Raw genomic sequence first — 13,720 nt, 5'->3', positions numbered from 1 at the left:
TTTTTTGGAATTAGGGTAGAAGAATGGCTGGCTGAAAGTAACATGTGTTTCTTCAACTGAAAAATGAGGAAATCATAGGCTCCACCTCATAGGGAGGGTTGTGGTTGTGAGGTTTAAGGTAATTCATACAAAACAAATGCATTAATGCCTGGCACTTATAGTATGTAATTCGCATATAATAAATGATTCCTATAATTTTGTTTAATAACATAGTGTCACTTCCTAATTTAAGGTCGCCCTGGACTGCAGTCTGAATCAACCTATTGTTTTTGTAGGATTTAAATTTATAAGTTCCAAAATTGATATGAAACAGTTTACAGTTATACATTGGATGAAATGAATTTACAGAAATCAGGATGTTGGGGGAAATGAGCAAGAGGAACCCAGTCTGCTCCTCTTCTGGAGGAGGGGTCTGTCAGGGACAGTGTGGACAGGCAGGAATGCCCACCAGGAAGGAGGCTCAGTGGTGCCCTGGAAGAAGGGGTGATTCCATTCAAAGGGGTAGAGAGGATTCCTGGGATCAGAGGTGGCAAATAAGTCTGGTCAGAGTTATTTCAGCCCTGCTGCTGACCATGAGGAGACTTTGGGAAATCACTCAATGTCTCAGGGCCTCAGTTTCTCCATCTGTGAAATGGTCTTGTGAAGCCCCTCTGTGTGATTGGTGCAGGGCTGTGTTGGGACTTATAGGAGGTGCTCACCTCCCAGCACGGCCCTTGGCACAGGTCAGGGAAAAATGTATTAATTCCCTCCTCTCCCTCCATCCTTGGGCCTGGGGGATGAGCAGGATTTCTCCAGATGGAGAAGATCTGGGAAAGGCATTCCAGGTGCAGGGAACAGCCTATGCAAAGGCCTGGGAGCCAGGAGCACGTGAAAGCACTTGGAGTGTCAGGGTGTGAGGGGTGACATACAGACCTGGTCTGGGGGCAGTGGGCCCTGGATGCCACCACCCAGGATGGCAGTGTGAGGGTACTGGGAGTGACAGCAGGGTGCAGAGACCCTCCACCTTCCTTTGGGGTCCAGTCTCTGCCTGGGGAGAGAGTGCAGCTGGCCAGCCTCCCAGGACCCACCAGCCAGGCAAGGGTAGAAAAGTGGAACCAACAAAAACACATCAGAAACAATCATCAGAAAGACGAGGTCCATGCCCAGCCAAACTCCAGCCCTGAGCTCTTGGAATGATTTGCTGCTGTAACCCAGCACTGGAAATTTGGGCAGTTTAGAAGGGTTTGGCCCGTTTTTATTCTGGCATAAAGGGCTGGATCTCATTAAGTTCACTTCAAATGCCAACTGGGAAATAAAGGAGGCCAAATCTCCTGATGAGCCTGGGCCTGGCACCAGCACAGGGCAGATGTGGGGGAACAGCCAGAGGCACGCTGTGGGGACACAGGAGGCTGGGTTCTCAGCTCTGCCCCCGTGAGCTGTGTGACTTGGGGTACACTGCCTAACCTCTGTGCCCACCCTCCTCCTGCAGGACAGAGTTGATGCTCATGGCTGTCATGCAGGGCAGCAGCACAGGCTGAGGGAGGCAGCTCAGAGGCAGCCCCAGCTTCTTCACACCTGGGCTTCACTCTGTCTCCTGTTCCCTGGGAAGTTTCATTCTTCTCTCCAATTCCCCCTTCCACCTACTCAGGACCTGTGCCCCCATTCATCAGGCATGGGATTATTTTCCATCAGCCCTAAGCCCCCCTTCCTTGGAGCATTTATTCACCACCCAGCTCTCCCTCAGCCCCCCACCCATGCATGACTCTGGCTTCTGCTGTGAGCAGCCAGGATTCCTCCTGTGCCCATAAAGGGGGCTGGGTGGTTTAAAGAGCCCAGTGTGACTTCATTTAGGCCTCAAGTCCCCCAGGTCCCACCCAGCTTCCTCCTCCCAGGTCACTCAGGGGCAGGGCATTAATGGGTAGACCCTGGGGGAATCCACAGCCGCCCATCAGATGGGAGCCTGCCATATCTCAGTGGCGTCAGTGTGACCTGGGCCAGATCACCTGTCCTGGCTCTGCCCAGGAAGTCCTTCACCTCTGGGCATGGGGAGCTGTCTGAGCCTCCCTGTGGCTCTGGGCTGGGAAAAGCCTCTGCCTCTGGCCAGTCTGCAGGGAACAGAGGTCGTTATCCATTCTGCTTCTCACAAATTAAGATCCATCAGCATCACTTAGACCTGACTTGTGGGTGAGTCTCCCTTGGTCTAGATTCAACTTCCTGTCTTTTTCCTGTCCCACTTTGATTTTGGTTCCTCTGTCCTTTCCTGTGTTCTTTATTTTGGACAGAAGTGGCCGTGAGGCTTCTGGCTTTAAAGCCTGATTACAGTCTGGCATTGTCTGGGTGCCCCATGTGGGAGCACGTCTGGCCAGCCATGTCCTTTTTAGCTCATCTGTTGCCCCTTCTCTCAGACCTTTTCTCCTTCATTTCATTAATTTTCTTTTTTTGAGATGGAGTCTCACTCTGTAACCCATGCTGGAGTCCACCGGTGCACAAAAATTAGCTTGGCATGGTGGCAGGCACCTGTAATCCTCATGCCACTGCACTCCAGCCTGGGCAACAGAGTGAGACTTGGTCTCAAAAAACAAATTAGGCCTAATCTTTATTTACAGTTTACTCTTTAGCTTTCCAAAAAGCAGATTTTTTTTTTTTTTTTTGAATCAGAGTCTTGCACTGTTGCCTGGGGTTGGAGTGCAGTAGCACAGTCTCGGCTCACTGCAACCTCTGCCTCCTTGGTTCAAGTGATTCTCCTGCCTCAGCCTCCCAAGTAGTTTGGATTATAGGCACCCGCCACCACGCTGAGCTAATTTTTTTGTATTTTTAGTAGAGACAGATTTCACTATGTTGGTCAGCGTGGTCTCAAACTCCTGATCTCATGATCTGCCTGACTCAGACTCCTAAAGTGCTGGGATTACAGGTGTGAGCCACCTTGCCTAGGCCATCAAAGCAGTTAACTAGCATTTAGAGAGTAGATGGCCAGGTGTGGCTCAGGCCTGTAATCCCATCATCCGTTTGGGAGGCCAAGGTGGGAGATCACTCTAGGCCAAGAGTTTGAGACCAGACTGGCTAACATAGTGAGACCTCCATCTCTATGGGGGAAAAATAGTCAAGTGTGGTGGTGCAAATCTGTAGTCCTAGTTACTTGAGAGGCTGCAGCAGAACTGCTTGAGCCCAAGAGACTGAGGCTGCAGTGACCTATGATCATGCCACTGAACTCCAACCTGGATGACAGAGCAAGACCCTGACTCAAAAATAAATAATATCAAATAGACGGTAGAATCTTATGAACTTTTCACCCTTTCCACAGGTCTATAGGTGCCTGCAAGAAATAGTGAATGTTACAGGTAGACATTTTTCATTGCGATATAACTGGGATACCATTTATAATCATGTTACTGTGCAGACATAGAATGAAAAGCAAGTTGGCTAGGGATATAGCAAAAATTCAGGCATCATGTAGATGGCTGAATTTGAAGGACTTTTTCTGTTCTTTTTATTTATTTATTTATTTATTTATTTGAGATGCAGTCTTTCTCTTTTGCCCAGACTGGAGCACAATCTTGGCTTACTGCCACCTCTGCCTCCCGGATTCAAGTGGTTTTCATGTTTCAGCCTCCTGAGTAGCTGGGATTATAGGTGCACATCACCATGTCCAACTAATTTCTGTATTTTTAGTAGAGACAGGGTTTCACCATGTTGGCAAGGCTGGTCTTGAATTCCTGACCTTAGGTAATCTGCCTGTCTCAGCCTCCCAAAGTGCTGGAATTGCAGGCATGAGCCACCGCGCCTGGCCAAAATATATTTATTGTATAAAAAAGAAAGTTTTCCTTGTGCCATGTTCTAGTCATATCTAAAAGATTCCTAAAATAAGCCTTGTTCTTTCTTCTTCTTTTTCTTCTGCTCTAGAGCAGTTAGAAAGAAAGACTCTTGTTCTTTTTTTTTTTTTTTTTTCCATTTGAAATGGAGCTCTGTACTGTTGCCCAGGCTGTAGGGCAGTGGCGTGATCTCGGCTCACTGCAATCTCCATCTCCTGGGTTCAAGCAATTGTCCTGCCTCAGCCTCCCTAGTAGCTGGGACTACAGGGGTGCACCACCTCACCCAGCTAACTTTTTTGTATTTTTAGTAGAGATGGAGTTTCACCATGTTGGCAAGAATAGTCTTGATCTCCTGACCTTGTGATCTGCCCATCTCAGCCTCCCAAAGTGATGTGATTATAGGCATGAGCCACTGTGCCTGGCCAAGAGCCTTGTTCTTAACCCAAAGAGGCCTCTTCAAAAATTTCTATATCAGTGAGACTAATTAAACTGGAAAAGATCATCAACTAAATGATAAAGCAAGGTAAAGCCTTTTGCTAATTATTTTTGAATAATTTATTCTTGGGCTCTCTATGACTTGTTGAGGAATTGCGAGATACTGGGAAGTCTCTAATTAGGTAGTTTTAGAATAAACAGAAGTATGAACATTCATATACATTAGATTTGAAGACAACTACTTTTAACAGCATCTTGGTGGGAGTTATTTATTATGTGTCTTACTTTGAACAGAGATCATGCACATTGATTAGCTCAATAGTGTTCTTGTCCTCGTATAGTGAAGGAAATGTATGCAAGGTAAGGATGAATGTGGTTGCAGGGAGATCCAGGCACAGGTATTTGGCTTCACTATTGGTTGCAATGTGAATTATGGACTGTGGGCAAATGAACTTACCACTTTGTGAATGGCCCTTAGAGAGGGAATCCTAAAAAGATCCCAGGACTTCCAGTAGTCACGTAGGAGATTGAGTCTCCAAGGGAATAGATTCCTAGAGAACACAGAGACACTTAGGTTAGCTAAAGAAGATGAAAAGGCCAGCACGGTGGCTCACACCTATAATCCCAGCACTTTTGAAGGCTGAGGTGGTGGATCACCTGAGGTCGGGAGTTCAAGAACAGTCTGACCAACATGGAGAAACCCCATCTCTACTAAAAATACAAAAAATTACCTGGGCGTTGTGGTGCATGCCTACGATCACTGTTACTCAAGAGGCTAAGGCAGGAGAATTGCTTGAACCTGGGAGGCAGAGGTTGTGGTGAGCCAAGATAGAGCCATTGCACTCCAGCCTAGGCAACAAGGGCAAAACTCCATCACAAAAAATTAAAAAAAAAAAAAAAGAAGATGAAAAAGGAGGGTGGGCAGAGTGCTTTATAGCTGTAATCTCAACATTTTGGGAGGCCAAGGCAGAAGGATCATTTGAGCCCAGGAGATTGAGGCTGGGCTGATGACATACTGAGACCCCCGTCTCTTCAAAAAATAAAAAAATAAAAAACCATGCGCCTGTGGTTTTGGCTACTCTGGAAGCTGAGGTGGGAGGAGGTGAGACTCACATAAGCCTGGGGAGGTGAGACTCTGTTGAAAAGAAAGAGGAGGAGGAGGAAGAGGAAGGAGGAGGAGGAAGAGAAGGAGAAGGAGGAGGAGGAGAAGGAGGAGGAGAAGGAGGAAGAGAAGAATAAGAAGGAGAAGGAGGAGGAGAAGAATAAGAAGGAGAAGGAGGAGAAGGGGGAGAAGGAAGAGGAGGAAGAAGAGGAGAAGGAGAAGGAGAAGAAGAAAAGGAGGAAGAGAAGAAGGAGGAGAAGAAGAGAAGGAGGAAGGAGGAGAAGGAGAAGGAGGAGGAGGTAAAGGAGGAGGAGGAAAAGGAGGAGGAGGGGAAGGAGGAGGGGGAGGAAGAGAAGAAGGAGGAGGAGGAGAAAGAGAAAAATGAGGAGGAGAAGGAGGAGGAGTAGAAAGAGAAGGAGGAGGAGGAGAGGAGGAGAAGAAGGAGGAGGAGGAGAAGCAAGAGGAGAAGGAGAAGAAAAGGAGGAGAAGAAGGAGGAGAAGAAGAGAAGGAGGAGGAGGAGAAGGAAATGGAGAAGGAGGAGAAGAAATAGAAGGAGGAGAAGAAGGAGAAGGAGTAGAAGAAGGAGAAGGAGGAGAAAAAGAAGAAAAAGGAGGAGGAGAAGAAGGAGGAGGAGGAGGTAAAGGAGGAGGAGGAAAAGGAGGAGTAGGAGAAGGAGGAGGGGGAGGAAGAGAAGAAGGAGGAGAAGAAGGAGGAGTAGAAAGAGAAGGAGAAGGAGGAGAAGAAGTAGATGGAGAAGAAGAAAGAAGCAGCAGCAGCAGAAACAGAAGAAGCAGAAGCAGAAACAAAAGATGAGGCAGCAGCAGCAGCAGAAGGAGGAGAATCACTTGAGCTGGGGAGGTGAGACTCTGTTGAAAAAGAGAAGGAGGAGGAGGAAGAGGAGTAAAAAGGATGAGGAGGAGAAAGAGGAGGAAGAAGTAGGAAAAGAAAAAGGAGGAAGAAGAAGGGGAAGAAGAAATAGAAGAAGAAAAAGGAGAAGAAATAGAAGAAGTGGTCTCTGAGTAGCCATGAGGAGTAGGAAGAAAACCCAACCTACCTCTCGCTGGGTCCATGGGGAAAACATTAAGGCAGAGAAGGTCTTCTGAGAGAGACTAGGTTTGGTGAGTAAGAGATTCAAAAAGCTAGAAGGAAAGGAGGATATTTAAGTTACTCTTACTTCATAATATATAACCACAAAACTTTAGGCGCCTAAAATAACAATATCTTGCTGGGCGTGGTGGCTCATGTCTGTAATCCCGGCACTTTGGGAGGCCGACATGGGCGGATCACCTGAGGTAGAGAGTTTGAGAGCAGTCTGACCAACATGGAGAAACCCATCTCTATTAAAAACACAAAATTTCTTGGGTGTGGGGAGTGGGCACTTTCTCACCTGGGGGAAGGTGTAGCTTGTAGAGCACCTTGAGCTTCTCTGTCAGGTCCCTGTGGTACATCCTGCCTGTGGAGAAGGCCAGGGAGGGGCTGGCAAGATGGCTGCAGAGCCCCTTGCAGGGGGTCTGAGTGGGACCCTCTTCAAAGCCTGTGCAGCCTGACTCCCTCCTGGAGAGGTCACGGGGCGAGTCCCAGGCCTCCTGTCTCCCTGGCACCCTGTTGGGAAGGCTCAGCCCTTCCCTGGGGCTGGCAGACCAGTTTCTAGCAGCCCCAGACTGCATGGGGTAGGGGGACAAGGCTCCTGCTGGACCCCAACTTAGCTTCCATGGGTAAACTGTTCTTCCTGCATCTAGGGCCAGGGGCTCAAGCTGCCCCAGCTTGATGCAGTAGGGACAGACCAGAGATGCTGGCATTTGGAAGCCTTCCTGGGAAAGGGTGAGGGAGGGTCAGGCCCCTGGTAGCCCCTGCAGGCACTCACTCATCCCCACCACAAACTCCTTGAAGTTCATCAGCGAGTCCTTGTTTTCTCCAGGAGCTGGCACATGTGCCCTGCCAGCACAGGCATGTGGGAGCCACAGGCCCAGGGTGTCAGCCTGGCAAAGAGTTCCTGGAACTGACTGGCATCAATCCCATACTGCTCCAGGAAGGGCAGGCTGGGATCCCGATGGCCAGCCACCTTGCGGCTGCACTCCCAGTACTGGCTAGTCAGGTGCTTGGCATGTGGGACATGGTGTGGTGAGATGGCCCAGCCACTAAGCCCGAGGATTGAGGGGACCTATAGGCTGGTGGTGCATCCACCCTCCCCCTCCGTCCAACCCTGCAGAGCCCTGAGGTGGTGAGCACTGGCCAGAAACTGCAGCACCTCCCAGAAACTCTCAGGGTATCTTCAGCCCCTCATAACAGATGGGGAGAGGGTCGGCTGAAAAATACAGCCCTCAGCAGCCTGCAGGGGGCAGAGCTGGTCTGTTGGCCCCAGAGAAGGGCTGAGCATTCCTGTCAGGGCTCCAGGGAAACAAGAGGCTTGAGACTTGCTCTTGCTCCTATGACCTCTCCAGGAGGCGAGCAGAGCTGGCTCAAGTGTTGTGACACGAGGATCAGAGCACAGCGGCCACCTTCAGCACTGAACCTGAGGCAGCTGGAAAGGTGGATGGGAACTGGCAACAAGAACAGAAAGGCGGTCATTTCAACCATCAAGGCTGGGTCTTTTGCTAAAAGCACAAGAAAAAATTCTCTTGCACTGGGATTCCTGAGAAGAGTGGTCCTGGAGCTGTGATGACAGTCCTGCCTTGGTGTAGAAAGAGCAGTGCAGAGGACATCAGAGGTGGGGGAGCCTGAGGGCACATTTGGGCACCTGGGTCCAGCCATGTCTAAAGCTGTGCATTGCTAGACTTTTCAGTTACAAGGGCAATGCATTCCCTCTTCTGTGTAAGATGACAAGTGGATTTTCTGCCATTTAAGAGGCCCTGCCTAAACTCCAAGAAGGATGTGATTGTACCACATGAGATTCAGGGTAACTGCATCTGAGGATGCACCTGGGGGATACACTTAAATCTATTTTCTGGAAGGGGTCCTGCCCTGGCTCTGGGCTGTCACCTTAAACACCATGTAAAGGTCCTCCAACTCTTCATTTGAGAAACTGATGTCCACAGTTATAGCTCAGACCTAGAAGGAAGGAGAAACAAGGTGTATGGCTGGATCGCAAGCTCCTGCCACAGAAGTACAGCACTCTGTGAGAGTATTCTCAGTGAATGAGAGCAAGGGTGTGAAGCCCCCTCTAAGTGGCCCAGCACTTGAGGGCGGACCCTTCAGGAGGGGGAGGCCACAGCCCATCCCTGGCCCCCCACCCACCATCAGCTCACACTCCCGGGCTCCTTCTCAGGATGGGCTTTGGGGAAACTTTCTCTCCTCAACGTGCAGTAGAGGTCGCAGGGTGAGAGATGCTCACTTAGCTCCTGTCATCTGGATTCCTGCAGAGACCCTGGTGCCAGCTCTGCGGAAAGAGCCTAGAACCTGCCAGCCAATGCTCCTTTGCTTTAATTGGCTGAAGCAGTGAGTCTCTGGTGCTGTGACCCAATGTCCTCACAGTGTCCTACAAGCCTGCAGGAAGGTTGGAAACATGAAAACAATGGAAGAAGTCCCTGCCTTTGGGGACAGAGACCATGAACTGGTCTTAGAGCACAGGGTGGCAGAGAGGGCCTGTCCCCTCCAGAGACATGGACAGAGCTTGTGGCAGAGACATGGTGTCTGGGGTGTGAGAAGGGTGGCGGGATGTTACCCGGGAGTGGGACAGGGAACACATGACATAGCCAAGCTGGGAAGGCTTGGCCCAGTGGGCATGTGGTCTTCAGAGTGGGAGATGTCTGAGAAACTTCTTGGTGACTTGCCCATCAGCAGAGAAAAGTAACTGGGACCTCTCCCCACCTTCTCATCTACACCTCTGTATCCCAGTCCCATGAATCCTACCAGGACGTACACACCAAGCAGTATAGGAGACTGGGTGTGGGGAGCCCTGCACCCACCCTGCTCTGTGAAAAGGGCACCACTGCCCCCAGGCCCAGCCCCCGTCCAGCCCCGCCGGCACCCATACCACACTCCTCTTGGCTGTGTCCTCCAAGGACTGGATCACTTTCAGCCTCTGTTTAAACCGCATCTGCTCAATGTCTTCAGCCCTCAGGCTGCTGAATTTCTACAGGCAGAGGTGACTTTGTGAGATGATGCCACCTGCCCATAGCCACCCAACCCACATACCAGATGGAGCTGCCCGGCCAAACTAGCCCCACTGACTGCTGACCTCGTAGGACACTTTCAGGAGCTCAAAGATGTCCACCTCTGCAGGGGGGTCATCTCCGCTGGTCAGCAAGGCATGGAGGTGTGGGATAGGAGGAGAGACACTCTGCTTATTGACCACATTATCCAGGTATCTGCAAAGGGCAGAGGACAACAGTCCAGACCACGCACAGGCAAAGGGAGCCTCGTTCCCACAGCTGAGTGATGCGGAGGGACCCAATCTTCACAACTCTCCTAACAAGGAGCATGCTGAGGACTGGGCACCCCCCAGGAGGGCAGAGGTGTGCCCCATCAGGGCCCCCAGCAAGTTGGAGCTCTACAGGGCAGTGCCCCCCACAAGGCCTGAGCATTAACCCTGAGGAGGCTGGGCTGTTTTCTGGGGTGGGGGGAGTGTCCCTTGAGCAGGAACCCTTTATAACTCCAGACCCTACCCTGATAGAAGGATGACAATCTTCCTCACTTTAGCAGGGCCCTGGGGATGTGGGATCTTCCCACCTTGGCCAAGAAGAATCAAAGGTTGAGTCACAGGAGAAGGTCTGGGGGAAGTGGGGTGGGAAAGCCTGCTGCAGCCCAGGGAAATCAGCTTCTCCAGGGACATAGTCCTGGGGATGGAGCCCTACCTGGGTCAGCTGACCTAGCCCCACCAGAGCTCATGGCCTCCCTGGCTCTCTGGGCTAAGCCTGACACTCAGGTGGGAGGAGGTAGCTGATTCCTCATGCCCATGACCTTGGTCCTACCCCCCGTCAGACCCCTACTCTGGAGGAGGCCCGATCCGCCTGTTGTAGGAAGGGGCAGGAAAACGAGCCACAGACTCCAGCTGCAGGCTGAGTGTCTTGACATCAGCGTGGGCCAAAAGCTACTATGGTCCACAGTAGGGAGGTGCCAACTCTGCTGGATCTACAGGGACCCAGGCATCACCTGGCCTGGACACAGGCAAGTGGCAGCATTTCCATTCTGTTCCTGGAGGGTGGGTGCATTCCAGACTAGGCAAATAAGATATGTAGGAGGGTGGGCTTCCGCAGAGCTCTGGGCCTGGCAGAGTGTAGCCAGGAGGTGCCGGGGCTTGAAGGCCAGGCTGGGGTCTCAGACAGTGCCTTTGTACACAGGACCCAGGGGAGGGGCAAGGCCAGGTTTCATAAGAGTCCTATGGGATGCAGGCAGGTGAAAGAGCTGAAAAAGGAACTCCAGGGAAAGGGCATGGTAGGCTTGGGCTGCACCACGGTAGGCCAGGGGCTGGATTCCAGACGGAATCTGCAAGGGATGGGATGTGGGGACTAAAGAGGGGGTGGAGGGGCTGGGATGATGCCAGGCCTTTGGCATGACTAGCTGGACATCACCAGCGGGCCCAGGGCAGGTCTACTCCCTCCAGGGCATGGGGGCTGCAATTGCAGCTCAGCTTGGAGAGGTATGATGGGGACCACCGGGTAGACATAGGAAAAGTCCAGCTATGCCACCAACTGGAATTGTGATCACTGGATCTGTGGTCACTGCTTCCTCTGGGAGCATCCCCATCCCCACATTTGAGCGGCGGCTATTCAGCCAGAACGCTCTGGCTACAGCACCTGCTTTATTCCTCCCAGCACCTATCACTGAGTGCTGCTTCATTTCCCATTAGAAAGGAGCTGGCTCCTGACCCCAGAGCACCTCTGGGTCCAGCTGTGGCCTAGCACTTGGTGGGCACAGTCACTGCATGCTGACTGGACAGTGCCCAGGGCTGGTGAGAGGGTCTGCTGTGAGCCCCCGGCAGGAGAAAAAGCCCAGCACATCACCTGCCCAGCACAGTCATGGCCTCGCCCTCATCGCTGCAGCCCAGCAGCTGCTCCATGTTGGCGTCCAGGACGGCCAAGGCCACCTGCAGTATCACCTTGATGCCCTCATAGAAGAAACAGTCGACAATAACCACAGCACTCTCGAAGGGCATGACACTGAGGAAGAGGGTCAGGAACCAGGACAGCGAGATGCTGGAGATCACCCCCAGGTCCTGCATCTTCTCTGAGAGCTGTGGCAGGAAGTCTCTTGTGAGCTCTTCGAAGATGCCTTGGTCCACCAGGGCTCCTGTGGGCAGGATGAGCAAGGTTGAAGGTGAGCCCACCCCATGGCCTGGGCGGGCCATGGCCTGAAGCCCACCAGCCCTGGCCACTCCAGCCCTGCCAGCTCTTCAGTGAGGGCTGAAGGGAACTTGGAGTGCCGGGAGAAAACAAGGATGAAAAAACCCTTTAAGTCTTCTCTCTACAGTTCCCAAACCACTGGGTGAAATAACTGTTTCTTCCACTACACTTGAAATTTATTTTGGGGAAATACTAATTTCTCCCTAAGGCATGAGAGGTAAACTGGCTGTGTGTCCAATTCTGATGACTGTGAACAGATGCAACTCTGAAGGACCCCAAGAGTGGTAACTCCAAACACCAGACGGCAGGGGAAGGACAGGATAACACACTTGAATATGAACTTGATTAAATACTCTTACAAGTCCATTTCCATTTAATAACAGATTTTACTGGATGTGAGTTCAATAAAGTTGAGCATCAGGTTACATGGGGGATATATATTCTTTAGTTTTGATGTTTGAAATTTTCTATAATCAAAAACTTGACAAAGTTAGATACATGGGAATTTGGGCTCTGAGGGGACTTTTACAAACCACTGAATATGTAATACTATCCTCTAACTCCTACGGAACCCATGTGAAGCCTGGATCTTGGCCTGGGAAGGGCTGCCACCCTCATGGAACCACCAGGCACCTGAAGACTCAGGCAAGGCAGCACCCGGGACACTCACCCACCACCCTGGTGTTGTAGTAGTCGGGCAGCATGCGCTCGCACAGGGCCACCAGGAGCCAGAAGGCCTCCTCCTCACTGCCATAGAGCAAGAGCACTGAGGTCACGATGTTCATTGCCTGCCGGGCACAGAGACAGCTGGTGAAGGCTTGCACTACTGGCCAGCAAATAAAACTGTCTCTCCCCACCCTTCCCAGCTACCCCCTCCCTGCAAGGGCCCACATGATCACTTCTTTTTGTTGTTGTTGCTATTTATTTATTTTTGATACGAAGTTTCGCTCTTGTCACTGGGGCTGAAGTGCAGTGGCATTATCTTGGCTCACTGCAACCTCCACCTCCCAGGTTGAAGTGGTTCTCGTGCCTCAGCCTCCTGAATAGCTGGGATTACAGGTGCCTGCCACCACACCTGGCTAATTTTTTGTATTTTTAGTCGAGATGGGGTTTTGCCATGTTGGCCAGGCTGGTCTCAAACTCCTGACCTCAGGTGATCCACCAGCCTTGGCCTCCCAAAGTGCTGGGATTACAGCCATTGTTATTTTTATTTTTCAGGTTCTCATGGTGAAGATTAATGGCCTCCTACAAGTAAGTCTGCCTCCCCAGGAGGGTTAGGCATCCGGTAATGAGAAACTGCCTCTGCCCAATTCCAGGAAATTCAAAAGGCAATCTGTAGGAAATGGATTTAACAGAGTCAACCAGCTCCTTCAAACTGGGTCAGAAGGTACTGGGAAACCAGAAAAGGTGGACATGAACACATCACACTTTTGTGGAGCAGTGTCTAGTGTTGGAGGTGGGACGCATGACCAAGTTGATGTGGAGGGGAGCCACATGGCCACAACCCCACACCAAGGCCACTCACTCAGCACAGCACTAGGACCACACACAGCCCTAGCTGCTAAAAAGACCTTTAAGGCAAACAGAAAGCCATCTGACTTGGCCAGAAGAATGCCTAGATTTAAAATCAAAAGCTGCCAGGAATGCTAACCTAAAGCATAATTAGATACCTTCATGCCCATCACTATAACAGCAACAATAACAGAATATACCAAGTGTTGATGAGATGCAGAGAAATCGAAACCCTTGTGAATTGCTGGTGGGAATATAAAATGGTGCAGCTGCTGGTGAAGGAGTATGGAATTCCTAAAAAAATTAAAAATAGGCCACGGCACAGTAGCTCACACCTTGTAATCCCAGCACTTTAGGAGGCTGAGGAGGGCAGATCACTTGAGTTCAGGAGTTCAAGGCCAGCCTGGGCCCCACAGTGAGACCCTGCCTCTACAAAAAATACAAAAAGTAGCTAGGTGTGGTGCTGTGCACCTGTAGTCCAAGCAACTCAGGAGGCTGAGGTGGAAGAATCGGTTGAACTCAGTAGGTGGAGGTTGCAGTGAGCTAGGATGATGCCACTGAGCTCCAGTGTGGGCAACAGAAGGAGATCCTGTTTCAAAAA

At 50.9% G+C, this 13,720-nt stretch overlaps 1 pseudogene across 1 annotated transcript in view; it reads right to left on the bottom strand.

Moving 5' to 3' along the window:
- Positions 1–13,720, bottom strand: part of LOC108297697 — a 37,848-nt pseudogene that overhangs the window by 16,239 nt on the left and 7,889 nt on the right. Inside the window, exons 5-11 of the transcript XR_001822300.2 lie at positions 12,278–12,395; positions 11,269–11,554; positions 9,504–9,633; positions 9,300–9,398; positions 8,300–8,374; positions 7,191–7,424; positions 6,714–6,779 (exon numbers count right to left, since the gene is read on the bottom strand). The product of XR_001822300.2 is annotated as a TBC1 domain family member 9B-like (transcript). The remainder of the gene's footprint in view (positions 1–6,713; positions 6,780–7,190; positions 7,425–8,299; positions 8,375–9,299; positions 9,399–9,503; positions 9,634–11,268; positions 11,555–12,277; positions 12,396–13,720) is intronic.

Source organism: Cebus imitator, unplaced genomic scaffold (genome assembly GCF_001604975.1).
Source record: "Cebus imitator isolate Cc_AM_T3 unplaced genomic scaffold, Cebus_imitator-1.0 Scaffold831, whole genome shotgun sequence".
NCBI lineage: Eukaryota > Metazoa > Chordata > Mammalia > Primates > Cebidae > Cebus > Cebus imitator.
This window is presented reverse-complemented; position numbering and strand designations above follow the sequence as displayed.